At 52.4% G+C, this 25398-nt stretch overlaps 1 protein-coding gene across 11 annotated transcripts in view; it reads left to right on the top strand.

The window, feature by feature from the left end:
• Positions 1-25398, top strand: part of LOC101804279 (opioid-binding protein/cell adhesion molecule homolog) — a 324486-nt gene that overhangs the window by 248040 nt on the left and 51048 nt on the right. The gene's annotated exons all lie outside the window — the stretch shown is intronic.

Genomic DNA, 25398 nt, shown 5'->3' with positions numbered 1-25398 from the left:
TTGCCTTCATGGCTTACTCATCCCCGCTCCCTGCCTTCGTTCCCTCCCATCCCTTCCTCCCCGGCACGCTGCGGCACGCAGAAATACGGCCGTGCCAGGGCAGGGTATGGGAGGCAGGGATTTTGTGCTGAGGGAGCGTTAGCTGCAGGAGTTTGTCATCAGGAATAATAATAACCAAATGATGATTGGCAAACGGGCGTTGAGGGGGTAATGAGGATGTGATCCAGAGCAGTAGAGCAATAAGGAGGGGGGGGGAGCAGGCAGTAATATCCTCTCTGTAATGAACAGCAGCCAGGAACCGAGCCGCTGGTGGTGGGAGGGGAAGGACCCCATCCTGCCACCTCCTGCCTCCAGGACCAACTGGAGGTGCTGCCGAGGCAGCCTTTGGGAGAAATCCCCCTTCGTGAAGCAGGGGGCTGGTTTTCCCTCGTGAAACTCTGCTGCTGAATTGCTGTCGCTGCTGTAATTCTCTCCGTCTCGCCTTCTCTCTCCCCGCACTGCCTCCTTCTCCTGTTCTCCTCCTTTTCTTTGGTGGGGGTTTGTCCTTCTCCCTGCGCCTTGCCTCCATCTTTGTCTTGCTCTGTCTCTTCCCATTTTGCTTTCTCCGCTCTCTGTCTCCTTTATTCCCTCTAATTTCTCACCGTGTCTCTCTCCCAAACCCTCGCTCTCCTCTCTCAGCATCCTCTCCCTCCCCACGGCCGGGCTTTACAGCCTCTCCCCGGGGCCCTCCTCTCCGCCAGCCCTTCCTGCAGCTGATTTATCGCTCTGGCTGCCTCACTTGGAGGAAATCATCACCGTTTTCGGCTCCTCCAAGATGCTGCCGCAGCCTCCGGATGCTGCGGGCGCAGCGCTGGGGTGCCCAGAGGCATGAAAAGGGCACGGTGCTCACCGGCTTCATTTAAGCGGCGTGGTCAAGTGCAGCGCTTTGTGCCTGTTACCTCTCCCGCGGGGGCCGTGCTTAGAGAGGCGAGCTTTATGGCCTTTTGGCTTTCAGCATCCTCTCCTCTTTATACCTGCCCCCCAGACGGCAGCTCTTGAGCAAGGTGCTCTCCAGGCTTTGCTTCTCGCCTGCGTTCCCCTCTTAATAAGCGAGAGTTAGCAGTAAAAACAGCGAGTGGAGAGACGTGCGGGGCTGGGAGCCCCGAGGTGGGGGATTTATATTGTTTATGAGCTCCGGGTTTGCCTCTGCCACTGACTGCTGCCGGAGATTTCACAAATCCTTTAATCTCTCTCCTTCCTCAGTTTCTCCAGTCGGTTAAGTGAGGATAATGAGCCATAACTAACTTGCAAGCTGTCGAGGGGATGGTTTAATTAGCGGCTGATCTGGCTAGGTGCTGTGGGGCTTGGGTTCGCAGGGTGGTTCAGGCAGGCAGGATCAGGCACGAGAAGGCTCCGAGGGGCTCAGGACCTGCAAGCTATTTGACTTCCTAAATGCCTGCGAGGATCCCAGATGCTCCTACAGCAGCTCCTACAGCCCCCCAGCACCCCCCAGGGAAAGGAGGGGCCCTGGGGCCCTGCAGGGACCCCGTGGCACTGAGTGGGGACCTCAGGGCTCCTGGGCTCTGCTCTCCTTGGCCATGCCCAGTGGGACAGCCCCGTCCTTTCCCTTCCTACATGCAGGGGGTTAATCGCCCTGTGCATCTCTCTGCCAGCCGCTCGGCTTCCCAGCCAGCGCCTTGCTTCCAGGAATAGAGGGAGGCTCTTGGTGCGCAGCGCTCCGTCGTAAATCCAGAGCAGAGAGAGAGAGAAAGAAAACGAGGAAATCTGCTCCTTCCAGCCGTCGCTGGCTTCTGTCACGGAGCAGTAAGGGGGTGTCTCTTGGAGAAGGCAGGAAATGAAGTGGAGGTGGTGGAGAGGTGGTGGATGGATGCTCCCCAACCCAGTGGGTAACTCACCTGTCCCCAAAATGGGCATCCTCTGGAGTTTTGCTAGCACTGAAGCAGACTGCACCCACTGCCTTCCCCGTCTCTTTGCCTCAGCCACTCCCTTACAGATGCAATTATCTTGCACCATCTTTTTTTCTCAAGATGAGCCCATGCTGACACGTGCTTACAGTGCCAGTCTCTCTTCCCCTGCCAAAATCCAGCAGCATCAACACACCAGGTGAACACGAGCGGCACCCGCTCCCATCGCATCCCCACGACTGTCCCTGGTGTTGTTTTATTCCTGGCTGTTTTCTTTGGTGGAGAGGTCACAGGAGCAGGGCTCTACCTCCCTTTTCATGCCCTCCCTTTTCTTTCCTTCTGCCCTTTTTCACGCATGTACACGTGTTTGTGTAGAGTAGAGCATGCGGCGTGTCCTGTGACACTGCTGTGCCCAGATCCTCAGGGATCCTTATCCCCAGCTCCACAGGGGTCCCATGGGTGCCCAGCTTGTGCCAAAGCTCACTGCCAGACCCAACTCTGCCTTTTCTGAGCTATCCATGACTCGGTTTCCTTTTCTGGCCCAGCTGCTGCCCTCCTTTCTGCCCCTCACCATGTCGGCAGAGCACTGAAATGCCTTTTGCATCTTCTTGGCTGCTCCAAGTAGGTGACGTATATTATTTTCTTTCATTGTATTTAGATATTGCAGAGAGAAACATCTGTGTTTTGGTTGCGAAAAATACATACAATGTTGGGAGTGGTGCTGCATGGGGGTATAAGGAGGGGTCTGATGGATGGGGGGGTCACTGGAGACCCCCAGCTTGTCATGCTGTCCTCGTGGCACGAGCAATCACATCTTGTTGCCTATGAGCTCCACGAGAGCTCTGTCTGCACCGAGCTCTGCCTGTGCTCCTGTGGCATTTCACTTAAAAGCTTTGAGAAGCAAAGAAACTCCTGAAATCTCACCCCAGAATGACCTTTTTTTCCCCCTTCCCTTGGGCAGGCAAAGGGCATCGTGTGACCTGTCCACTCAATCCTGTAAATCGTTTTTACAGACATATATAATATCAGTGAGAAATACTTCATCCCTTTAAAGAGAAAAACAAACAGTTCCTCTCGTCATTATACAGTTTCCAGGAAGAAAAGCACAGTTGGTATTGACAAAGCTTAAAAAAGAAGGGGGGAAGAAAAAACAAAGCCCAAACCCGAGATGCTGAACTCTCCCCAAACAACTCGCCTTTGATATTTGCAAATGTGTAACCCGTCCTTGCTTGTGGTGTGAACTCACACTGAGTGTGGCTGGGCTCCGGCAGGGACAATCCTGTCCCCAAACAGGCAAGGTCACACTGCACGAGCTTGTTGTATGTGTCGGCACCGAAACGTGGATGCTAAATCCCCCTTTTTGGAGATTTTTGATGCTGGCTGCATCCAGATACAAGGCACTGACTCGAGGGGGTGTGCAGAAGCAGGGGGTCGGTTCCCTGAATCTGTTCATTACTGGGGGTTTTTTTGCTCCAGCTGGGGGAAAATCATAGAATAACCCAAGTTGGGTATTCTGGATATTCTGAAATGGGGAGCCCTGCCCCAGGGTGCAAAATAGAGCATGGCTGTTGGGTGCATCAATCAAGAGGATCCTTCATTGCACCCTACAATCCATCTGAAGCACGTGTGCTCGTTGGGGTTGGCCATGCTCCTTGTAGGCTACGGTGGGGGCTCTGAACACAGCCCTGCACCCGGTTCCTGGCTTTGAAATGCCTGTAGTTAGCCGAGCTACCGTGAGCATCCCATTCACGGTGCTCGTCCGGGGTTTTGCATAAGTGCTGCTTCGAGTGGTAGTGTTTTGTCACTCAGAAATTCCCTCCGCATCAGCGGGGATTGATTTCAAGATGTGAACTTGGCTTCTGCTGCGACCTGTGGCTGACTGTGTGCTCCGCCGTGTTTCAAAGCACCACGAGAGCTGTAGAAATGCGAGGCCTCGCCTCTTGCCGTTGAAATATTTTCATTCCTTCCCCTTCCTGGGTTTATTGCCTTTGAGTTGTGCTCGTTCCTTTGAAGTAGGGATGAATTTTAGCCACAGAATTTCGTCTCGGGGTGCAGATCCGCACTCAAAGGAGGGAAGCATTCACTGCATTTTCTGTTCAGTCTGTTAGAGAGTCGGACCCAAGCTGTGAAATTCAGATGTAAATTCCTCCTAAGCCTAGCGACCGCCAGGCATGGTTTGATCACCCAGCTTTTAAGCTGAAGAGCACCAGTGCCGGGGAAGGGAAGCTGGGGAAGCATTGCTCAGAGGGAGGAGTGGCTGTTGGCCACGAGCCCTCTGCCTCCGGAACAGCAGCTGGGGTGAGATTGGCGTGCCCTGGAAAATGCCACGATCCTGCCATTGCGATGAATGGGAACGCCGCGTGGGGTTGGGCTTGCAGAGGCTGCTTCTACCTCGGGGAGATGAGTCAGTGATGGAAAAGAACGGAAAGGTTGGGCTGCAGATCATGGGAGCCAGCTGGGACTCTGGGAGGGGGAAAAGACCGCAGGATGCCCCCTCCCCACCCAGGAGGTGCCCAAAATGAGGGGCTTTTTCTCCGTTTTGTCTTTTGGCTAACCCCCTGGGGTGGGCAAGATCTCCGTGTGGCCTCGGGGTGCTCAGGAGCTGCCCTCAGCTGGTGGCTAATTGGTCGCGATCACAGCTCCAGGCTCATTTATATCCATGAACAGGATTTCCAGGAGCCGGCCGGCTTCAGTGCCCGCTGCTGAGAAACGGAGAGGGAGAGGGGAGCAGCAAATGAGCCGTGGAGATGCTGGGAAGTGAATTAGCCTTTAAGAGCGTTTTCCATCGCGAGGCAGTAACGTGGCCGTGGTAAGAGGGAGCACGATGTTGACAGCACCCCTCCAGCAATCCCTCTTATTTACTGAGGGATTGAGATGAGTTTGTTCTCTCCTGGCGGATCGAAGGCTACGGAGATGGCGCAGCCTCCGAGGGTGTATGGCAGGGCTTAATAATAAAGGATGAGGCAGGTCTTCAATATTACACAAAGTTACCAGACTTAAATAATAAATGATGCAAAATTAATCAAGGTGTATCTGAAGGGAGAGGGATGGACGTGGCAATCCGGTGAGCTCAGGAGCAGCTTGGCAACTGTCAATATGCCACAGAAATGAAGCTGTTTGTAATAAGCAGGTGGAGAGGATTCTCTAGATATTTTTCCTCTTACTTTAAACAGTGTCATTTGTTCTGAGATGTCGTGTTAAATGATCAAGAGCTTCCCGGGTAAGAGACTGGAAAAGGGCGAAGACGTCTCCTGGTGAAGCCTGGGGGCTTTGTGGCTGCAGTCCTGCCTGGCAGGTGGAGGAGAGAGGGAAAAATCAAGTGCAAAATGAAGCCGCTGCCCCTTTTCTCATCTCTTTCCTCCTTCTGTTCATCCCTGCCAGCCCTGCATTGCCTTCATGTCATATGCACGAGGAAGGGGAGAGAGGTGGGTGAGTATCCAGGCATCTGTCCCGTGGAGCTTGGTGCTCTTGTGGAGTGGCAGAAAATCTCCCCTGATCATTTCCATTTAGGCAGTTCAGCCTCGTGGACCTGGACGTTCATCATCCTTTGACTTTGGCTTTGGTTTTGGTGCCTGGCGCTCTGATTCCTTTGCAGATCTCGGCTCTAAGCCTCCCAGCTTTCCTCTCCAGTGAGGGCTCTTTTTAACCTCTCCTCTTGTCTGGAGGAAGAACATCACATTAGCCCATGCACGCAGATGGAAAATTGAATAGGATCTTTGCCCTTTTCCTTCTTCTAACGTAGCGACTCAGGGATCCCCTGTAAAGGCTGGATTTCCCTTACGAAGCACTCGGTGGCAAAAGACATACGAGGTAATTGGAAAAGTAGCCAGGTTTGAGATTAAAGTTGTTCCATCAGCTGAGACGTGTGTCGCGAGCTTCCCCTCCGGCTGATTTACATAATGCTCCTAACCATTTCGGGAGGAGTGTTGGGAATCCCATAATGCAAATAACCTCCGAGCCTATATAATCAAATGCCTTCACCTGATCCAGGATGAGTGCAGAAAGAAATTTGCCACATGTTTTACCCAGCTCAGCAATGTCTCCTCTGCAGACGGAATTGCTAACAATATTCCGACCTGTTGGAGCACAACATTGAAACGTATAGAAACAAGACCTGCAGCCACGTTCTGCAATTCAATCTCGTCTTTATTGCGGCAGTGGAGGTGTGCTGCATATTAGCGAGTATTTTTTCCCCCTGACTAACCTTGGCTAGATCTCATTACCAGCCCCTGGCTCTGCTCAGAGTCGGTCCGTGCGGGTCCTCGTCCCATCGCTTTGAAGGTGACTGTCTCCCCGTCCCGTAGTGACTTGACATCAGATCCCATAAACCTCATCCTGCAAAAAAATGTAGCCTGAATTCCCACCCATCAGCATCAGGGCTGGTGGGAGATGATTACTGATGTCCTCTTTCTGCCTCTGGAGGGCTGCAAACGGGTGGTGCTGCACTGGCTTCGGCACCCCCGCACAGATTTACCCCTGCTGAGGATCTGCGCTCTCATCCTTTCCCTCTTCACTTTTATCTACCGGAGGAGAACAATATATCTCTTACCCTCGTGGTAGTTTCCTTTCCGTTCCTCGATTGAATTATACAGAGGGTGCACTCGAGTGATTTTTAAATCTAAATGAAAATGTAAAGAACCCTCCGCCGTAGCACCAAGTCCTACAAAAAGGCAAATTGTTTAACTTCTCTGCACCCCCATCTGGCCCTAATTGATTCTTGTAACCCAACTGCGATTTCTAACATGTTCTAGTCAGAGAAATCTACCGGCACTAATTCAACACGGTGAGCACTGATACGGCGCTTAATGTGACAATGAGATCAGGTTCCCCTCCGAGTACCGCCCTGCCCAGCTGGGATGCAGCTCCGGGGCAGCAAGTGATGCTGGGGAGGGCTTTTGCTGGAAAATGTGTTTCCAAGCATGGGAAAACACATTTTTCCTTCCTCCTCAGCTTCTTCTCTTCCTTACTCCTTCATGTATGTACGTGCAGCTCCTTTCTGTCCCCGCGGAAATCCCCCGGGAGGAGGCTGCTCTTTAGGGAGCAAAGATTAAAAGCATTTTTGATGAGCCTGTGTTCACCATACCCCTGCTTGTGAACCCCGGGATGTTTTGGCATTTGGAATCAGTGTGTGGCTCGGGCAGAGGTTGAATCCTGCGTCTGCAGCGGCTTCCCTGAGCCTCAGCCCTGCTGTGCACAGCGGGGATCCAGGGGCTGTCGTCCAAGGATGCTCTCACTCAGCATTACAACTTGTATCCTCTTGAGCTGTGCTATGAATAGAAGGGTGGCTTTTCTTCCTTCCTTTTTTTTTTCTTTCTTTTTTTCTATTTTTTTTTCCTCCACTATGCTAAAAATGTTAAATTTCTGTCCATTCTTGGCTGCTTAATAAATGAGGTGAGAGTGTGAGCCTCTGGGCCTCATCCAGCTCATCTTGTGCCTGGCTGGGAATAGCACGATGCCCCAGAATGGATGCTTTGGAGCCTCAGAGGAGCTGGCCATAATTTCTTTACTGCTACGTCGTTCTGGAAGTATTAATGCTTATCTCCTTGCTCTGGGCTTTGGATGTTGGCAAATTGGAAGCCGCTTGCCCTGATCGTCATATTTTAGACGGGAGGAGATGGGACTGGTGTAAGTTTGTGTTGGTGGAGACGTACCCACAGGGCTTTCCCACTGGAGAGGTGATAAATCATGGGAGAAACCCTCGCGGAGAGTGCTCTTCTTGGAGGGGAGGAGGACTTCTTGCTGCCTCTGTACAAAGGTAAAAGCAATGCCTTGGGGCACGGTGGTGTCGGGGCCGATGCTCCCCGTGCCTGGCATCAGTGCCAGGACGGTGCTGCTGCTCTCACGGGGTCCCCTCGCTCCCCATCTCCTCTCCTTTTGGTGCTTTAGGGCTGCCTCCCAGGTGCCGTGGCTCATCTGGGGACCCAGCTCCTCCTCTCCCCGCGCAGACCTTGTATCGCCAGCTCGAGTTGTTTGCTGGAGTTTCTCTTCAGGTAACTAGGCTGAGTTTCGCAAAAGTTGGAAAAAACAGGTGCCGGAATCTATGGGAGATGAGATTTACATACACAGAAGGACTAAAAAGCTTCATTTTTGTTTGTTTTTGTTCCTGTTTGTTTGCTTTCTTACTTTTCTGACTGTTTTTCACATTAAAAATTCAAGATATGTCTGTCTTCTGTTTTCTGGAAGGCTCAGAGGACATCTGGAGAACTTGTTAGGATTATGTTGTTTGAGAGATGATTTCTTTGGAGGACAGAGGATAGCTGGCTGTTTGAAACCCCACTTTGGGGGGTGGATTTTGTTGTCACCTCTCTTTTTAATGATTTTTTTTTTTGAGAAACCCTCTTGAGAGAGAAGTCCTTGTTAAACCCTGCACCTGGAAATAACAGCTCAAAAAAACTTCCAATTTTTGGGGACCTCTAATGAGTCTCCCCGGGAGACAGAGCTTCATATTTCTATTTTGTCTGAGGTAATATGAAAAAAAAAAAAAAGAGGAAAGCAAACTATCGAAAACATTTTTTCAGTTAAAAAAAAAAAGAACAGGCAACCTCAAACCCTACCTTTCTGTATTCACCGCTTGTAAGTGGGAAAAAAAAAAAAAGGCAGCACCCCGCTTTTTTCCATCAAGCTTCTTCTATAATGTATTAACAGAGAATTATATCCTCACTATAGGATTATTAAAAAAGAAGAGAGATAAAAATGATAGAAATGAATCCGTATGCTATTATGCGGATGACAATAGATACACTTAAGCCTTCCAGCCCTGACCTTGGCACATGTTTCATCTCAACTCTTGGAGAGTCTGAAATTGATACCCTGACACTCACCATTAATATGAAGAACCATCAGCTTCCCCGACAAGCACGAGGGGCTGGGAAAGGGTTTTGCCAGTGCTGCGAGGGGCAGAGCAGGACCTCGGTGCAAATCCTCGTGTTCCCCTCTATGATTTTATTTCGTTATTTTATTTCTGTATTTTTAATTTGACTCGCTATAGAAGGTTTTGTGTGAGGAGTGCAGCCAGGTGCGGGGGTCCCCTCTCCCTGCCCCTTGCCTGATGCTGTTTGGGTTTGTACAAGGACAAAGCTGGGCAAGGTGTGCTTCCAAACGTGAGACCACCGTGGCAATGCGAGGGGACCTTGGCTGTGGCTGCCCCATTATTAATGGACAGCTGGGGGCAGCTAGAAAAAAAGACTGTCCAGGAACAAATGAGGCTAAAGCTGAAATTCTTGTTGTTTTTTAGTAGTTATCAATATAGGTCTCAATGGGATTGCACCCCAAATCTGGAGGTGGCTGTGAACTCTCCCCCAGGTGCTCTGCATCCCCTGCAGAGGTGGTGTCCATCCCTCATCCCCTCCAGCAGCATCTCTCCCCCAACCATGGGGTCTCCCTTTAGTTTGGAGAGGGAGATCTGTTCTCCAGGAGCTCTGTATGGTCTCTGAAATACGAAGGGGACAAATCACTGCTGTCGATTTGTGCCCAAGAGGAGCAGGGGTAGCATCCTCCTGGCCAGGACAGGGGCTCTGCCTCCCCTGTACCTGGCACCCTACAAAGCTTCCCCAGCCTCAAGCTGCTGGACACCACTGCCAATTCCCACAGCGTGCTGTTAAATCGCGTGATGGAGGCAGAAGGTTTCCATTCTCCTTCCCTCAGACCAAGTTTGTTTAGCCCTTAAGCTACTGTGAATATTGAGAGGGAGAAAGCTGCGTAATGTAGTGACATCTCCGCCGTGTTCCCGCTAATGCAGATATCATTTGATAACGTGATCCTCTGCAACCTCTTGCGAGGATTAATAATAAAGAGCACTTTGATGGAGCGAAACCCGTGGAGAAGCAGACTTTGTTAGCATCTCCAGGGGAGCTTTGCCCCAAGGATGCTGCCCAGGCTGGGAGGATGCAGGACACCCAGGGAGGGAAGGGGAAGGCGCCCTGCCAGCTCCCACTGCCTTTGTGCAAAGGGTTGCAAAGTGCCTCGAGTCCCCCTGCACCTCTCCAACAATTCTGCGGGGGGATCCCTCCGTGCACCCCAAAAAGGAGGGTTGGCCACCTCTCCTCCCCATGCTCTTGGGCATCACCTTGGGATGTTACCCTGCTGCTGACCACAGGTGGCACCGGTGATGGATTTGGGGTCCTGGTGGTAGCAGGGCACACAGGAGGACCCATCTCCAAAGACCTCAGCATGGTGACTTGGCTGCCTCTAAGCACCACGTGTGCTCCTTTCTTTGTCTCCCTTTTTATTTATAACCTTGTTTGGCTTTTTTTTTTTTCTTTTATTATTATTATTCCTGCTGAGCCATGAAGTGGTTGAGGAAAAAAAGATACTAGGGCAAATGTGTCAGGCAAATTAAATGGGTTTGTTATAATCAGCTGCTTCTCCCATATCCTTTGCTTTCCGTGGCTCGCTCTGTCCCTGGTCCCCGTGTACACAGCGATGCTCTCCCTCCTCTCAATTTCAGTGTCAAGAACTTTATTGGCATGACAAGATATACTGTGTTGCTGGAGTTAATACAGTCTCAAGTGTGTATGTCTGAGAGAGGTTTTCACAGTAGTAATTGGGTTTTATACAGTGTGTCCAGTTCTATATTTGGCGGCTGAGGCGCGGCTATATCGGGAAGCCATTTCTGCCACCTCTGCTGGAATTATGCAGATGCTTTTCTTCCCCCCTCGCTTTTCAGAGCAAAACTCGGGTGGGCTGTGCAGCCTGCTCCGTGCCCACCCTGCTGCCTGGCCAGAGGAGCCCCCCAGGCTGAGTCCTCCAGGCAAAACCGCCTGAGTTGCCAAACTTCTGGAAGGCAGCTTTTAATTAAATGCTTGCTGCAGAGCTGCTCCTCCTTGGGTTCCCTGTGCCTCCCTACAGCCAACATCCATCCAACACCCCAGGGAGGCTCCGGTGAGGTTCTAGGGATGGAGCAAACCCCCCAGCATCACCACAAGGCTGTTTGCAGAGCTAAGGAGCAGCCGGGACCGGGGACGGGCAGTCCACGAGACGAGGAACCTTTGGTCGGGGAGGAGATGAAAGGTGCCGGAATTGGAAATAATTTTATTTCAATTAGATTTTAATTAGTCGCTGTCTCCAAGCCTTTGGATCAGACGGCAAATAATTGGAAAGCAACAATATTTGCATGTGGCACCTCGAAGAATAGCTGCATCTGATCTGTGGCAGGGAGGCTTTGGGGAGATAATTCCCAAGGTCAGCTGCTGCTCGCTGGTGGTTCAGCGTGGGCAAGCTTCTCGCAAATAACCCACTGTAGCCTCACGCTAATTTTACAGTAAATTAATGCCGAGCCGGCATTTGTATGGATTTAATTAGCAGGCAACACAAACTTTTATAAACCTTTTGCAGTGGCAATTTAAACCTGATTGCGAAGTTATTAAAGGCAGCCATGGCAGGCTGCTCTAGTAGTCTACAGGGACCGAGGCACCGGGGCTGCACAGCATGGTGTGCTCCTCACAGCGGGACGGATTTGTGCTGGGCAAACCCCGCTGACTTTTTGGGGATGTGGTGGGGTCAGCAGAAGGTCTGCTGCCTTCTGGGATCGGTGCCATCTCCCAGAGGGATACAGCTTGGCTGCGGGGATGTTCCCCCACTGGTTGCATCCTTCTGCCTGCACACCGGAGATGCTGGGTCTCCAACCTGCCTTCCTCTGCTCCTCTGCCCGTGTGCAGATGAGTGCTGTAGGGTTTTTACAGCAGCTACAAAGAGCCGTGGTGCAAAACCCCCGTAAAGGTGATGATCTCCTCTCTGCACGAGGAGGCAGGGTGGTTTATGAGTAGGTCGGTTGTGTTTGGCAGCGCCGTGTTCGTGTGGTCCCTGAAGAGAGCTGCTCGAAATCACAGGATCACGAGTTTCACAGTGCACATCTCTAGCTGGTGTCACGGAGAATTAAAATAAGCAGGTTAGTAGCCTCGGTTGGGCACGTGGGTTACAGCTCCCGTAATTCAGGGTGGGCTTGGATGCCGCAGCTGAAAGCAAGGAAGAAATAAACCTTCATCAGCTGGAGGAGGCTGGAGGCTGCATTAAGGACATTAAAAATAGACATACGCTTCGGAGTGATGGGGCCCAGCATGGAGCACTTTTACAACGCCTGCAGAGTGGGGCCGCTCCTTATTTCGCAAATAATTGCATTTAAATATATGTGTATAAGGGGAAATGCAATTCTTGACAGAACGGATCTCATTGCCAGCCGGCCCGCTTAAGAAATGGGAAGGAGCAGCCTTTAATTACCAGCGAGGGCTTTGTGTGGCGATTCCAGGACACCTCCGTAATCAGCCCGAGAGATTCTGCCCTCCCTGCCTCCCTAACACAATGGCAAGTCATTAACGAGCTGTAATGGGAAAAGCCCTATCTAACCACTGCATTCTCTTAGCGAGGCCGGCCGGGTGGCTAGCAGCCGGCGTACTTTCTCTCCCCTTGTCTCTCTGCTAATGATTTTTTTTTTTGCTGGAGCCAGGAAAACACCCACCAGGTGCTGGGGCAGTGGCTGCTGCGCTTGGCTTCTGGTGCCGCGCGATTGCGTGCCGTGCCGTATCTCGCTGGCTCTCGAGTCACTCCACGGGCTTGTATTTGTCTGACCTAAATGGGAGCAGAGCCTGGCCCGCCTCAGCCCCCTTCCCCAGTGGCTCTGATTAATGATTGATTGCTGGGATTAATTTTCGGTGAGTAAGGACAAGCTCCTGCGCATCCAGGGGAAGGAAGCAGGGAGGAGCTGATGGATTCAAAGGGAGCTCCGTGCTGGCAGCCGCCTTCCTTAGGGTGTCTGAGGGATGTGAAACCCTTTTGGAGAGGTTTTGGTGTGCCTGGGCAGCTGGGGGGATGCCCAGCCCCTGGTTATCCGCCTTATATCTGGTTTTTGGAGATGCTGGGCTGGTGTTTTTCATGCTGATGGAGTCTGTTGGGTGTCCAGCATCTTTAACGTGGGGCTGAGACGTGCATGAGGCAAGCACCTGCGTGGCTCTGAATGCCCAGGAAGGCTGGCACCCATGGGAGACAGGTGTGATTAGGTCGCTCACATCCTCTGGGGAGCGATTTTTGAGGCCCTGGTTAGAAAATGCCCATTCTGAGAAAGCACGAGGTAGCAGGCTGTCACAACCCAACTCCTGCTCCTTTCTAACTCACCGATCCCTTCTGCAAACCTGAGCCCAAATCTGGAACAAGGCAAGGTGGGAAAGAGGAGAGTGCTAAAAAAGTAGGCAATGCAAGAGCAGAAGATCTGAAAGATATTTCCAGATGGATGTGGGTAGGAAAATGAGAGAGAATGCTATTTGCAGCGTGCAATTAAAATAAATCTGAGCAGGAGAGGAGATGGCAGTGCTGAGTCTGTTGATGTGTCTGATGAAGCAAAGCTGATTCACCTAGAAGTTGACACAGCTGTGTTAATGTGCCTGCAAATAGCAGCTCCTGTCTGCCTGTGATTAAGCCACGATGGAAGGCCAGCCTGTCACCTGGGGGTTTATGAGGGCCGATGCTTCCCCTTTGACTGGAAACGTGTTGTGGTTTTTTTTTTGGGTTCCCACGCTCGTGCCCAGCTCTGGCTCAAGGAGCAGCGGGTGCCAGGGCGATGTTTTGGCTCCGGCTCTGCTGGCTGAGCACGGGGCACATCCACTCTGCACTTTAATCGCCTCCCATCGCTTTATTTTGCAGGGACACGTGCACGGAGGGACAGAGGTGGCTTTTTGAGGCCCGACTGCAGCAATTTACCTATTTGCTGCCGTGAGCACTGGGTGGTGTCAGGCGGGGGCTAGCAGCAGATGGATGCACAAGGCACCGAGCAGCATTGACGTGCCATCAGCCAACGATGTGTGTGCGGCTTGGGGAGGAGAGGGCGGTGATGAAAACCCTCTGCTGTGGGAAAAAGGGCTCGGCTACACCCCCTGCACGCTCTAAAAATACCCCTCGGTAATCAGGCTGCTGTTGCTGCTCCCCATTGTGCTCTCCCGTGCTGCTCATCAGTCCCTGGGGTATAAATAGCAGCTCCTGCCGGAGCTGCTCGGGCTCCTTCTGACATCCCGGGGGCTGCAGCGGTGCTGAGCTGTGGTGGCACGGATACGGGGCTGGGACACGGCCCCAGGAGCCAGGCTCTGCAAGGGGAAAAGGCTGAGGATGGGACCGGGTACTGCTGCCCTCCAGGAATGAAGGGCGAGTGCGTGGGAGAGACACGAGGGTGGGAGAAGATAAGGTTGTGTGTGCGTGGGGACCCAAGTGATGCTTTTCTTTGTAGTCCCTGTTGCCCAAGCTATAAGTGACCTTCTGATCTGTCAGAAACCAGCTTCCCATATCCCTCCCCACCCCTCATCCTCATCCTTCAGCCCCCAGTGCATCCCTGCGTGGCAGAGGAGGGCTGGAGCAGGGCTGGGTGTTTGGTGCGATACCAAACCCTGAGATGAGCAGGGCTCGGGGCGAGCTCCCAGCGCTGCCCGCAGGACCCGACAGCAGAAGAGGGAGATGTGATCTCAGTTTTTCCAATATGTCAGGAGTTGTTACAGAAAAGAGGCCGATCGATCGCTCTCCACGTCCACCGTGAGACAGCGCGGGGAGGAGCTGGATTAATTTGCAGCAGGGAAGATCAAGGTTAGATATTTGGGAACAGAACCTCCCTGGTGGCGAGCATCAGAGAGTCCTGGGAGAGGCAGCAAGAGAGCTGCGTGAGCCTTGGGGGCTTGTAAGAGCATCGTGGGCAGATATCTGCCAAGGACAGGATGGCTGCAGTTGGAGAGATGATGGAGCACGGGACAGGTGGCTTCATGAGGTCCTTTTAGGAGCCTGTAGCCATCAGCACCCCGGCGAGGTGTTACCCCACACCGCTGGATGTGCACGCAGCAGCCCAGGCTGCTGTGACACAATGCTTATTAAGCAATTAGGAGGGGAAGTGGAGGGGGTGTCGTCAAACTGGCTGTTCTGCAGATTTCCTGTGCAAACTGTCTCGCTGAAACCCAAATGTCATCAGTCATCAGCAGCTGAACAGCCTCTCCGAAACCTCCAAGTGGGACGTATGCACTGGTTCATTACAGCTGTCATCCTGCTGGTGCTTGGTTTTATTTGTGGCGGTGGTGTTGTTCACAGAGAGCCTCTGCTGTGCTTTTTGGGCATGAACACTGGCTCCGGGGGCTGAGCTCTGGAAAAGTTTCATCTGCTCCGAAGACAGACGCTGTGTCAGCACCCACCACGGTTTCCTGACACCGTGCAGGGACAGCAGGGCTCCACGCAGCCTGGGCTCTCTTTGCAAGCCCCTAGCAAAGACCTGGCACCTCCGTTGCAGCCTCCTTGCTTGCTGTGGCTCATTTGCAAGGTCTCCAAGGAGATGTGGGTTTGCCGAGGGGTTTGAAGTGGTCAGGAGATGAGGAAGGGACAAGCATGGGTTTGCAAAGCTGGGTTCTTACGGTAGCTCTGGCTTGGCTTTCCCCTTCCTGGGGGAGGTCTGGAGCAGACAGGGGGCCATCCAACCCCAAGAGCATCCCCCTGGGGGGGTGACAGCTGTGACAGTAGCTCCTCCAGTTAATCAGAAGCTTTTTGCCTGCAGGAGGGAACTTCTGGAGCCCTCGCAGGGAGCGTGGAGCACAGCATCCCCGCTACACTTGGATACCTGCCTGAGCCTTCCCCCGTGCTCTGTCCCGGGGTTAAAGCATATTCCCCACAGTAATCAGAGAGGGGATAAAGAGTGCAGCCAGGAAAGAGGAAACCTAATGGGTAGGTAATTAAAGGACATGCCAGGGGATAGATGAATGAATAGAGAGGAGGGAGGATGCGGAGGGGCTATAGAAACACATCAATACATGTATGAGAAAGGCAGAGATGGAAGAGGAGATTAATTTATGATCGTTCCTGTCTATTATTAGTCTGAGTCACAGCCTTGGAGCAGAGCCGGAAAGTTTCCAACCCTGCCCCGGTGCCGTAAGGTTAACACAAGGCCAGGGGCTCTGCTGCGACCCCCAGGCTCGGAGCTGGATTAGGCTGGGGGAAATCTAAGGTGGGAAGATAGGGGAGTGAGAGATAAGGGGGTGAGCAACAGGGCGGAGGGCTCCTGGCTGGGATTAGCGAGCGATGATAAGGGCTGGCTCCAGCTCAGGGTCACCAGAAAAGCATTGTACCCGGGATGGAGGCCATGGAGAGGCAAGAACCTGCCTTATGGGGGAGAAGGCAGCACCTCGTTGCTTGTTCCAAGTCCCTCAATGCCCCAGAGGAGCTCCAGCAGCTGGTGGCACGGGGAGGTTTCCAAAATCTCTGTGCCCCAGGGACTGCGTCAATCTGGTTCAAGCAAAAGTTTGCATAAAGTTGGAGGGTGGGACACAGCTTGAGCCCTGAAGCCAGATTTCCAGGCAGGAATAAGGGTCTTGCCAGAACTACGCGATTCTGAGCAACAATTTTGTACAATTTAGGAGGTGATGCCCTCAGCCATGAGTCCTGCTCCGGGGGTTTGATCCAACAGGGCACGGCGCTCAGCACTCGTGTGCTGGGGAGGGCGAGCATGCAGCGCAGTTTGTTTATTCCCTGTTTTAATAATTGGCTGATTAAGTTGCATTTTTATTTGGTTTCAGGGGCAATCAGATTGAGAGCTGTAATATCCACTCACACCTTGTAATTAGCAGTAATTTCTTCTCTCTCTTCCATGCGAGGCAGGTTGGGGTGGGCAGGAGGCAGCCGGGGAGCGCGGGTGAATTGGATGGGAGCACTTTGCGTAGGCATGAGCCGAGGTCGAGCCTGCTCCTTGGCCGGGGCAGGACCACCAGAGAGGGAGTTATGGCTGGGGAAGGGAGAAGGGGTGAGGAACAGGGGGAAAATCCACCTTAAATCCCAGACAAAGGCGAGCCCGGCAAAGTGTCGGAGTCAGCACAACAGCGCTCGAGCCTAATTACCATAACGATGTGAAAGAGCCCAATCAGCAATCTGGGGCTAATCTTTCATGTATTACAGGTCTCTCTTTCGTAGTGCTCCACAGCTAAATGCATTTTTAATGAAGATATTCCTAGACTCGCAGATAATTTCCCACTCTTTACAAGGAGGGTATCAGAGCTCATTAAGCGGGTCGTTCTTCTTTATATATATATATATAGCTATGAGTGTGTATATATATGTGTGCATATATATATATATATATATCCCAGTTCTTCCAGAGGCCAACACTGGTGCCGTCGGCAGCAAAAGGAGGGATGTTCTGGCTGGCAAAGCTTGCTACCCACTCCTCCCATGGGTCTGGGTTCTCCTGCCCTCTCCGTGCAGTTTGCATGCCCCGTGGCTAATATGGGCAGGTGGGAATGAGAGCAAATAAAATGAGGGCAAGAATGGGAATTGGGGGCTCCAGGCAGAGAGGGGATGGGGTTGGACCAGTGTTAGTGGTGCAGCTATCGTATCCTCACTGTGTTCTCATGTCGTTGCTCTGGTGGTCACTTTTCCTTCTGCTTCACAGAGTGCGCTCAGATAAAATCTGTCTGGAAATGAAAGGGGAAGCTGGGGCTGGCCTGGAGATGAGGAAAGATTTGGGAAGGCAGCGGGATCTCTCCTGTTCCCCATACGCTCCCTGCAGAGGCTGGGGAGCAGGGAGGCTGCCTTTGGGGCAGCAGCCAGCTGGCTCCTGCAGGCGGAGGACACAGAGGGCTTGTTCCCAGTTATCTCTGTAGATGGGGCCCAGTCCCAAGAGGGGATGAGGATCCGTGAGGCAAAATGAGGCCAGGGAGTTGCTAGGGAGAAACGGAGCCTTGATTGGCTTCACCCAGCGCTGTGCCTCCAAGAGGATGGTGCTGGGATGGGCAGCACCGAGGTGCTCAGTGCTAACCTGCCCGAAGGGAAGAGCTTTTGAGCTCGAGGGAAGAAGGAGGAGCCCAGCAGTGATCCTGGGGTTTAGTTTGTGGACCTGAGGACGAAAGAGCCTCCTTCCAGCTTGCAGGGGAAACTGCCTTCTGTCTGGATTTGTGTATGGCCTCGCTTCTCCTTGGCACTGGGACTGCAAGCAGCTTGTGTGGGTAGAGGGAGGGCAGGGGCAAATGGCTGCTGATTAAAGCAAAACCAGAGAAAACATCCCATGTAGGGTGCTGGGAGCAGTCCTGGGGGAGTTGCCTCCATCTCTTCCCTCCTAATCCTGTCCCAAGGAGCACCCGATATGAAAGCAACTAAGGACTGCAGGCAGCATGGGGTTAAAGAGGTAGAGGAGAGAAGTTTGCAGGGATGGCAGACACCCCCGAGGATGATTTTCCCTCCCTGCAGTGTTTGGAGGGGCCAGGAGGGGCCTGCTCAGTAATAGTTTTCTCGTGCCTCTTCCCATTGACAGTCCCAAAGCCAGCCCAGGGGACTTTAGCTGGATGTGGCTGGCCAGTTTGGGAGGGCTGAGTCTCTCCTGACTTGTGCCTCGAGCCTCAGCCTGTGTTGTCTTCTGCACTGTGGGCAACTCTGCGTGCCCAGACCAGGTCAGGATTCGTGGCTGTGACCGGGAGATTTTTATTTTTTTCTCTAGGTGCTCCCACTGGGGTGGATAGGAAAAATCTGAGTATGCTCCTGATTTTGCACCTCTTCTTGCAGATGCTTCTCAAGCTAAAGTCCTCCAAATATTAGAGTTTTGCCTGGGTTGGGCTAAAAATACACTGCAGAGGCAGTGCTTGTGGTGCTGAACTCCTGATACTGCGCGAGGAGCTGGTGCTGAGGAATGACCAGATAATGCATGGGCTCTGGTGGCTGCTGTAAACAGCCGGCTACTGCAGCTGGGTAGGTGTTACGGATTAATTCGGTAATTGGCCCATCCGGAGCGTCTGCTTGCTATGTCGATTTATCTAGGTAGCCACCGAGTATCTCAAAAGGAGCTTTAGGAAGACACACGCAAATAGCCAGAAAGGGAAAGCTGGCGAGGGCTCATTTAGCAGGCAGATGGAGAGGAAGGTCAGGAGATGAGGTGTTGGGTGGGCTGCTAAAGTGGATAGCACTTGTAACCTGGCTCACGTGTAACCTGGCCTTGCACAGGGGAAAAAAAAAAGTACCAGAGGTACAGCAGATTAAACAGAAGACAAAGGCGAGAGCATGGTTACAGCCTCCCCTGTCCTGCTTTTCCCTCGCCCCATGACAGCAGCTGCATCTCTCATTTCTGCCTCTTATTTCGTCTCTGTCCTCAGCCCCCCGGCTTCTCGGCGGGGTGTTTTTAAAATATGATATGATTCTGTTGCCTTCTGTGTTTGGAGACCCATAGCAGGCACTGACCTTTCAAGTCTCTTCGTGATTAAAGTTCTTATTAATTTCCTGTGGGGCTGCAGACACTCTGAGGCAGTAAAGTGTTGGGAGTTCATTAACATGTGGGGCTTTAATTAGTCGGCAAGAAATCTGTCTCTGTCCTGATTTGACCAAGGAAAAAAGACGGGGGAAAAAAAAAAAAAGAGAGAGAGAGAAAATGATGTTGAAGTAAAAATAGTGTCAGCAAATGTCTTCACAGTAGGAATAGATTTCAAGGCTCACGATGTATTTATCAGGCACTTCAGACCTGCGTGCCTGTTCACCACGCACACCATCGGTGATGGCTCTTTGTCTGGGGCTGTGCTTGCAGCAACAACTGTCCCTCTGGCAGCACGTAATGCAGCAAGGGGATGGGGAGAAGGGATCGAGGCACAAGTGAGCCCGTGCAGCAGCGTCTGTGCAGCCTGATGCTGCAAACAGGGAGCACTGCTCGTGCTTGTGCCAGGTTTCACACTCCCAGGTGTGCATCAAAAATGGGAAATGAAGTGCAATGAGCAGTGGTGCACTGGGGTTCAATCCTTTCCCCGTGCACCCTTTTCATACCACACATGGCCTCACCACGAGAGCAGGTCTGGAAGGAGCTGGGGGCACAACCAGGCACCGAAACAGCCCGGGAGGAGCTCCAAGCATGGGCTGCCTGCAAGCACGCTGCCCACATGCCGCCCTCCTATTTATTTAAACCTCTGGCGGAATAATATATGTTTGATTGCCCAGTTGATCTATTTGTGACAAGTGTTAAAACACATGTGCATTGATTTTCTTTGAGGAGCGTATTTCTAAGGGTAATTTAATAGTGGTATTGAGCATAGCTTTTACTGGCCAAGGAGCAGGCGGAGGGAGGAGGGGGGATTAGATGAAGAAGAGAGAGACGCTAATGGCGTTTTCGTAATGCAATTGCTTAGGTCAGTGAAAAGCTGTCACAGTTTAATGCACTTGCTTGTTGGGGATGTTATCATATACAGGATTAAGCCATTCCACCACATGAAAACAAGAGCAGCTTGTTAGCGAGGGAAGCTGTTAAAGAGCTGCTGTGGCAAAGCTCTGATCCCTGCGAGCTGGGATCTGGGAAGGGAGCTGGGAAGTTGGGCTTCTCCCGTGGCCTCTTCTGGGACTCGCTTGTGTTTTTCACCCCTTCTCCTGGAGGAGCTGGTGCTTGGCATTTGCACAGTTGTGCCAAAAGGGTCACTAGGTGATAGGAGCAGATCGCCTCAACCCTCGGTCTGGGACCCACTGTGCCGTGCCGAAATTACCGACAGTGCCAGCAACCTCCGTGCGGCAGCGATGCCGTCCGGCACGCAGCAGTCAGGAGGCTCCAGCTCCTGCTCACATCAGCTCTGCAGGGCTGAGAAAGCATTACAAACCCGTCTGTGCCCCCGCAAGCCAGCCGATCTGGCTCCTGACATATTTGGGGAGCTGCTTGCTGGAGCAGGATGGGGAGGTGGTGTTTTTCCCATCGCCATTTTTCATAGCGAGGTTGTATTTCAGTCTATCCCCTTGCTGGCACACAAGCTCCTCTCTACCATATATAATATTTAGTACTCAGTCCGGTCTAGTTTGAGATGTCGAAAACAATGGAGCATCTCCTCCTTCCTCCCCGGAGATCCTCGCACAGCCGTGTAGATCTCGGCATCGGGAACTTTTTCCATATTTATACTTGACCTAAATTCTCTCTCTCTCTCAAATAGCCAGAGTTTCAGCCCTCTGGCATCTATACTTCTTCCTTAGAGTTTTCACACTTGAGATACTTACGGGTTGGAATAATACCCTACCTCTACATGTGTCTTAACCAGGCCATAAATCTCACTAGTTGACAAGGTTACCGTTATCTGGCTTCTGCCACGACCCACTGTTAAAACACATGACATAAATTACACAGAACGGATCATACAGGCCATTTTTCCTCATACAAAACCTGATAAATATTAATGGTCCGGTGCAGTAGCTTTGCACCGTGGTAGTAGTGGAGTCAATGAGGTCGATCCGAGGCGTGATAATTGCTGGTGGACGTGGACCCCGGGCAGGTGCCAAATTAGCACGCTCTCCATGCATGGTGCTCCTCTGGAGCTCTGACTTGTGTCTCAGGTGGCTTTTTTTGGCCTCTGCTTCCTTGAAGTCAGTGCTGTGGAGAGGAGACATGGCTTGTATCAGACAGAAACCAACCCAAGACTCTTCCCTTATTTAAAGCATGCCCAGACCTTCCCTGCAGCCCCCGTGATACTGATGCAAAGCGAGCATCCTCGCCACCAGCAGCTGGGCAGAGCCCTGCCACCCATCCCTGCTCCACAGGTGGCACTGTGGATGTCACCTCTGTCCCCACACCCTCGTCGCTGCTCCTCATCCTCACCCTGGGACCCGTCAGCCCACCCCTCCCCTCATCCCCCCGTCTGGATGCGCAGTGCCTGCCTCCTCTAAGTGGCACTTTTACGCTGGAAATGCGAATCCGGTTGGCAGCATCGGCTCCGTCATGCTTATCAGAAATACATTATCAGAGGGGGATTAGACAGAGCCTCGCGCTCGTGTTGCTGTCCACACCGGGCAAGTAATGAATAATGAAAATTCCCGGGGCCGGAGACAAACGCACTTGACAGGCAGGGAAGCGCCCGCGCCTGCCTTTCACTCACTTTAATGTGACAAACATGGCTCCTTCGGAAAGCTTTCCACTCCATTCACCGTGGCGTAGCTTGTTCTTGTTGTTTTCTTTCTTCTTTTCATTTTTCCTTCCCCTTCGTCCTTCCACCTCCCCGCTGCCCCAGCCCCTGCCCCCCCCCCTGTGGCTGAGGACGGCGTGAGGATGGATGGAGGAGGTCACCACCACCTCCAGCCTCGTGGGGACAGCTGTGTGGTCAGCTCACGTTGGGACCATGCATGGTCTGGGTCCTTGCCTGCTGTGAACACTGATGTTGTGGAGTTTTTCCAACCTTAAGGATTCTCTCCTGTTCTTTGTTAATTGTCCCAAACGAATGTGCCATGGACAAAGGGGTTGCTTTGCACCCAGGTATGGGATTTTTTCCAGTGCTCGGCTCTGGCCTGCCTCTAGTCTCATGTAAATCAGCCGTGGCAATGCCATCTGTAAAGGTTGTCTACACGAGGCGAGGCCCCAGCTCTGGGTATTTTTCCTGCACTTGTCATCTAGAAGCATGCAATAAATTTTATGGACCGGGGTTTATCGAGCACAGAGGAAGAGGAATTGAAGTGCCTTGCCTGGATGTGAGGCTGATGTTCTGGAGAAAACAAGCGCGTTCAGACGAGCGCTTCCATCGCTCACAGCCCACTTTCTGGGGGGAAGTCAAATGGCCGTGTCCCCAACCCGCATCTCCCGCGGGGAACAGAGAGCCCCGCTGCCAGCCGTCCCCCGCTGTCACCTTGTCTCTCACGGGCGACATCTGTCTCTTCCCCAGCCCGTCTCTGTTAAACGCATCCAGCCTGCTGTTGGGAGGATGTCTCGGCTTGGCACCGGTGGTGACAATCACTCCTGACGCAGGCTTCCTGGCCGCCTTGCACAATCCCTGTGACTCTCCAGCTTTTTTCCCCCAACCCACCCGGCGGGGAGGGAAAGAGCTGTGAGCCCGCGGCACATCTGCTGCGCAGTGTGAGGCTTTGCCAGTGCGATTCCTGCTAATTAATGTCAAACTTATTTTAGCAAATAATGCACATTATCTCGTCCTGCGGAAGGGGTGGGTGCCAGCGCTGACGGTGGCTGCTCCGGAGGAGAGGTGTCTCCAAGCTCTGTGCTTTGGGCACCCGGCAAGGCGGGGATGCTCAGAGGGGTGGGGGCATCCTGGGGTTTTGTGTCTGGGGCAAATGGGCTCCCAGGGTGGCACTTTCACACCTTACCAGGTCACTGACAAGCAAAAACAGATGCTGGAGGTTTAACCACCCCTGCTGTATGCGCACAGTGTGCTCCTTCAGTGTTTTTCTGGAGGAAGGGTTCAATTTGCTTTTCTCTACAAGCATCTCACCCTAATGTACGGGCATCGGAGGGAGAGGCAGAACAAGCCCCCGTCTCCTGCCTCTCCTGGTGCCCTGAGAGTTAGCAGCTATTACTTTTGGGGGGGAAGCTTTGGCAGCAGGGCTAGCTGACCACTCCTCGGTTCCCTGACTGTCAGGGAGCAGAGAGGAGCCGGTGATTTATTGTGAAGGACAAAAAAAAATCAGTCTCAGGCAATGCTGACAGCATCGCTTCTGCAAGCTGAGACAGCTCACCTGTTTTAGCAGAGCTATTATTTCAAACAATGCCACCATTAGCCGGCTATTATCATTCCCATTTTTCATAAGAACAGATTGAGGCATGGGGAGAAAACAAGCAAGTTAGATACCTTGAGCCAAAAAAATAGCCAGAAGTCCTGGCACCGAGTCCTGTGCTTTTGTACTGTTTTGACTGCGATTCCTCTTTGAGGTGACAGCTGCAGGGACCTCCTTTCTCTTTGCCCTTTATCAGGCTGATAATGGGCAGCCAGTTACTGCAATCAACATCCCCGCTCACTTGGGGCTTTGTGCCTTCCGCCCAGCCTAAATGCGGTTTTGTCCAGAGAGTTTGAGTTTAATTATATTCCCCTCCTTTAAGTCTCACGCAGCATTATGCCGTTAATTGCGGAATCCTTTTACCTTTTAGGACAGTTACTGTCGAAGTTAATGAAAGTTATTTACTGCCATTAATGGCAATTTCCATTATTGTGCCATTTTGTATTATTTTATTTTTTTTTGGAGAAACCACCCCAAAGGTGGTGCTCGAGGCTGGAGGAAGCCCAGGGTGCTGGGACAGCCCGGAGGACACGCTGTCCTTAGTGGGAGGCACAGAAAGATGCGAGAGCTGGAGAATTTGGGACTAGAGCTAGGAGCAAATTTTCCTTCCAAACGTTTCTTCCCCAACAGAAAAAGGCCGCCTTTGTCAAGAGAGACACTGACGTGTGAAACATCTGTTGTGTGCTAAAAAAAGGGAAAAGGCTTATAGAAGCAAAAACTCTAGAATGTGATTTCCCCATCCCCCCCTCCCTGCTTTTTAAGGCAGCAAAATGGGAGCGTATGGGACAAAAATAATAAACGTATGAATAAAGTAGAATGATTTTCTAGCTGGGCAGCTGATTTTTTTTTTCTTTTTCTGAATATGAGGTTTGGTCTGGGGAGATGTTAAGGGAGGTAAAGAGCAATGAGGGCGCAGCCGCCTTCCCTAGTCTGGGGACCTGGGGTCTGTGCCCAGGTTGGGGACACGACTGCTGTTTTCCCCTTTGCCAGAAAAGCTGAGCACGTACCCAGATACACAGGCAGGACGCTGGCACGACCACCTGCACAGGCTGCCCTGGTCAAGGGCACTCAGGACTCACACAGAACAGATGCAGGCAGCCGAGTCCCCTTCCTCCACCCCTCCAGTCCCCTTCCCACACCACTTCCCAAGTTCACGAGCACACACACACATCCGTAGATCCTCAGAGTGCTGGCACAGCCCCTCTGTCCTCCCAGCACCCCTGCCCAGACCCATTTTTCACCTCGTGGGTCTCCTCCTCTCCGACTCACCCATCTTGAGGTTCACTGCACACTCAGCACTCACACTCACACTCACCAGCTGCTCCAGCTTAAAGCTTGCCAGCGAGTACACCGACACCCAGCAGAAGACCCCCCCTGGCTCCAGCCCCTGATGCCAGCACCCCAGTGGCCCCAGTAGCAGGTGCTCACTGGCTCCAGTTGCTGCCACCACAGCCCGGGGGTGTCTGTGCCCCCAGCCCACTCCAGGGGCTGGCACTGAGGGTCACCGACCACATCCAGGTTTCTCCAGGGGCTGGCACTCAGTCCTTGCAGCTTGTGGACACATGGGACAGAGAGTGCATGTACATGGAGAAATAATTATGTTTTAATGAGATAAAGATGTAAGAAAGTGGAACACTGCAGTGATAGGCACAGTTTTCAGACAGACAAGCACCGACCAGCCCGTTTTGGACTTTCCCTATCTCCTACTTTGTTCCTCCTGCACCTCCCCAAGGCTTTGCAGAGCCCCTCAGCTTCTGCACCCTCCCAGGCTGGGCAGGTTTCAGTTGTGCTTCTGGGAAGCAGCACCTGTAGCTCATTAGCCCTCTAATTAATGTGATTGGGAGGTCTATTTCTTGGGGTCATCTCCCACCTTGGAAGTCCTCCATCAGCTAACCCTGCTGGAATAAACATTCCTTCATTCTCCCCTAAATTACTGAGATGGGCCAGGCGTGGTTCCTGCCACCATCTCCCTTTCTTCTTGTCCCTTGGAGCAGGTCCTGGGGCAGGTGCCTGTGAGGGATCAGACACTTCCCTCACAGGGACAGCATCGGGCTGT

This window comes from Anas platyrhynchos, chromosome 25 (assembly GCF_047663525.1).
Source record: "Anas platyrhynchos isolate ZD024472 breed Pekin duck chromosome 25, IASCAAS_PekinDuck_T2T, whole genome shotgun sequence".
NCBI lineage: Eukaryota > Metazoa > Chordata > Aves > Anseriformes > Anatidae > Anas > Anas platyrhynchos.
This window is presented reverse-complemented; position numbering and strand designations above follow the sequence as displayed.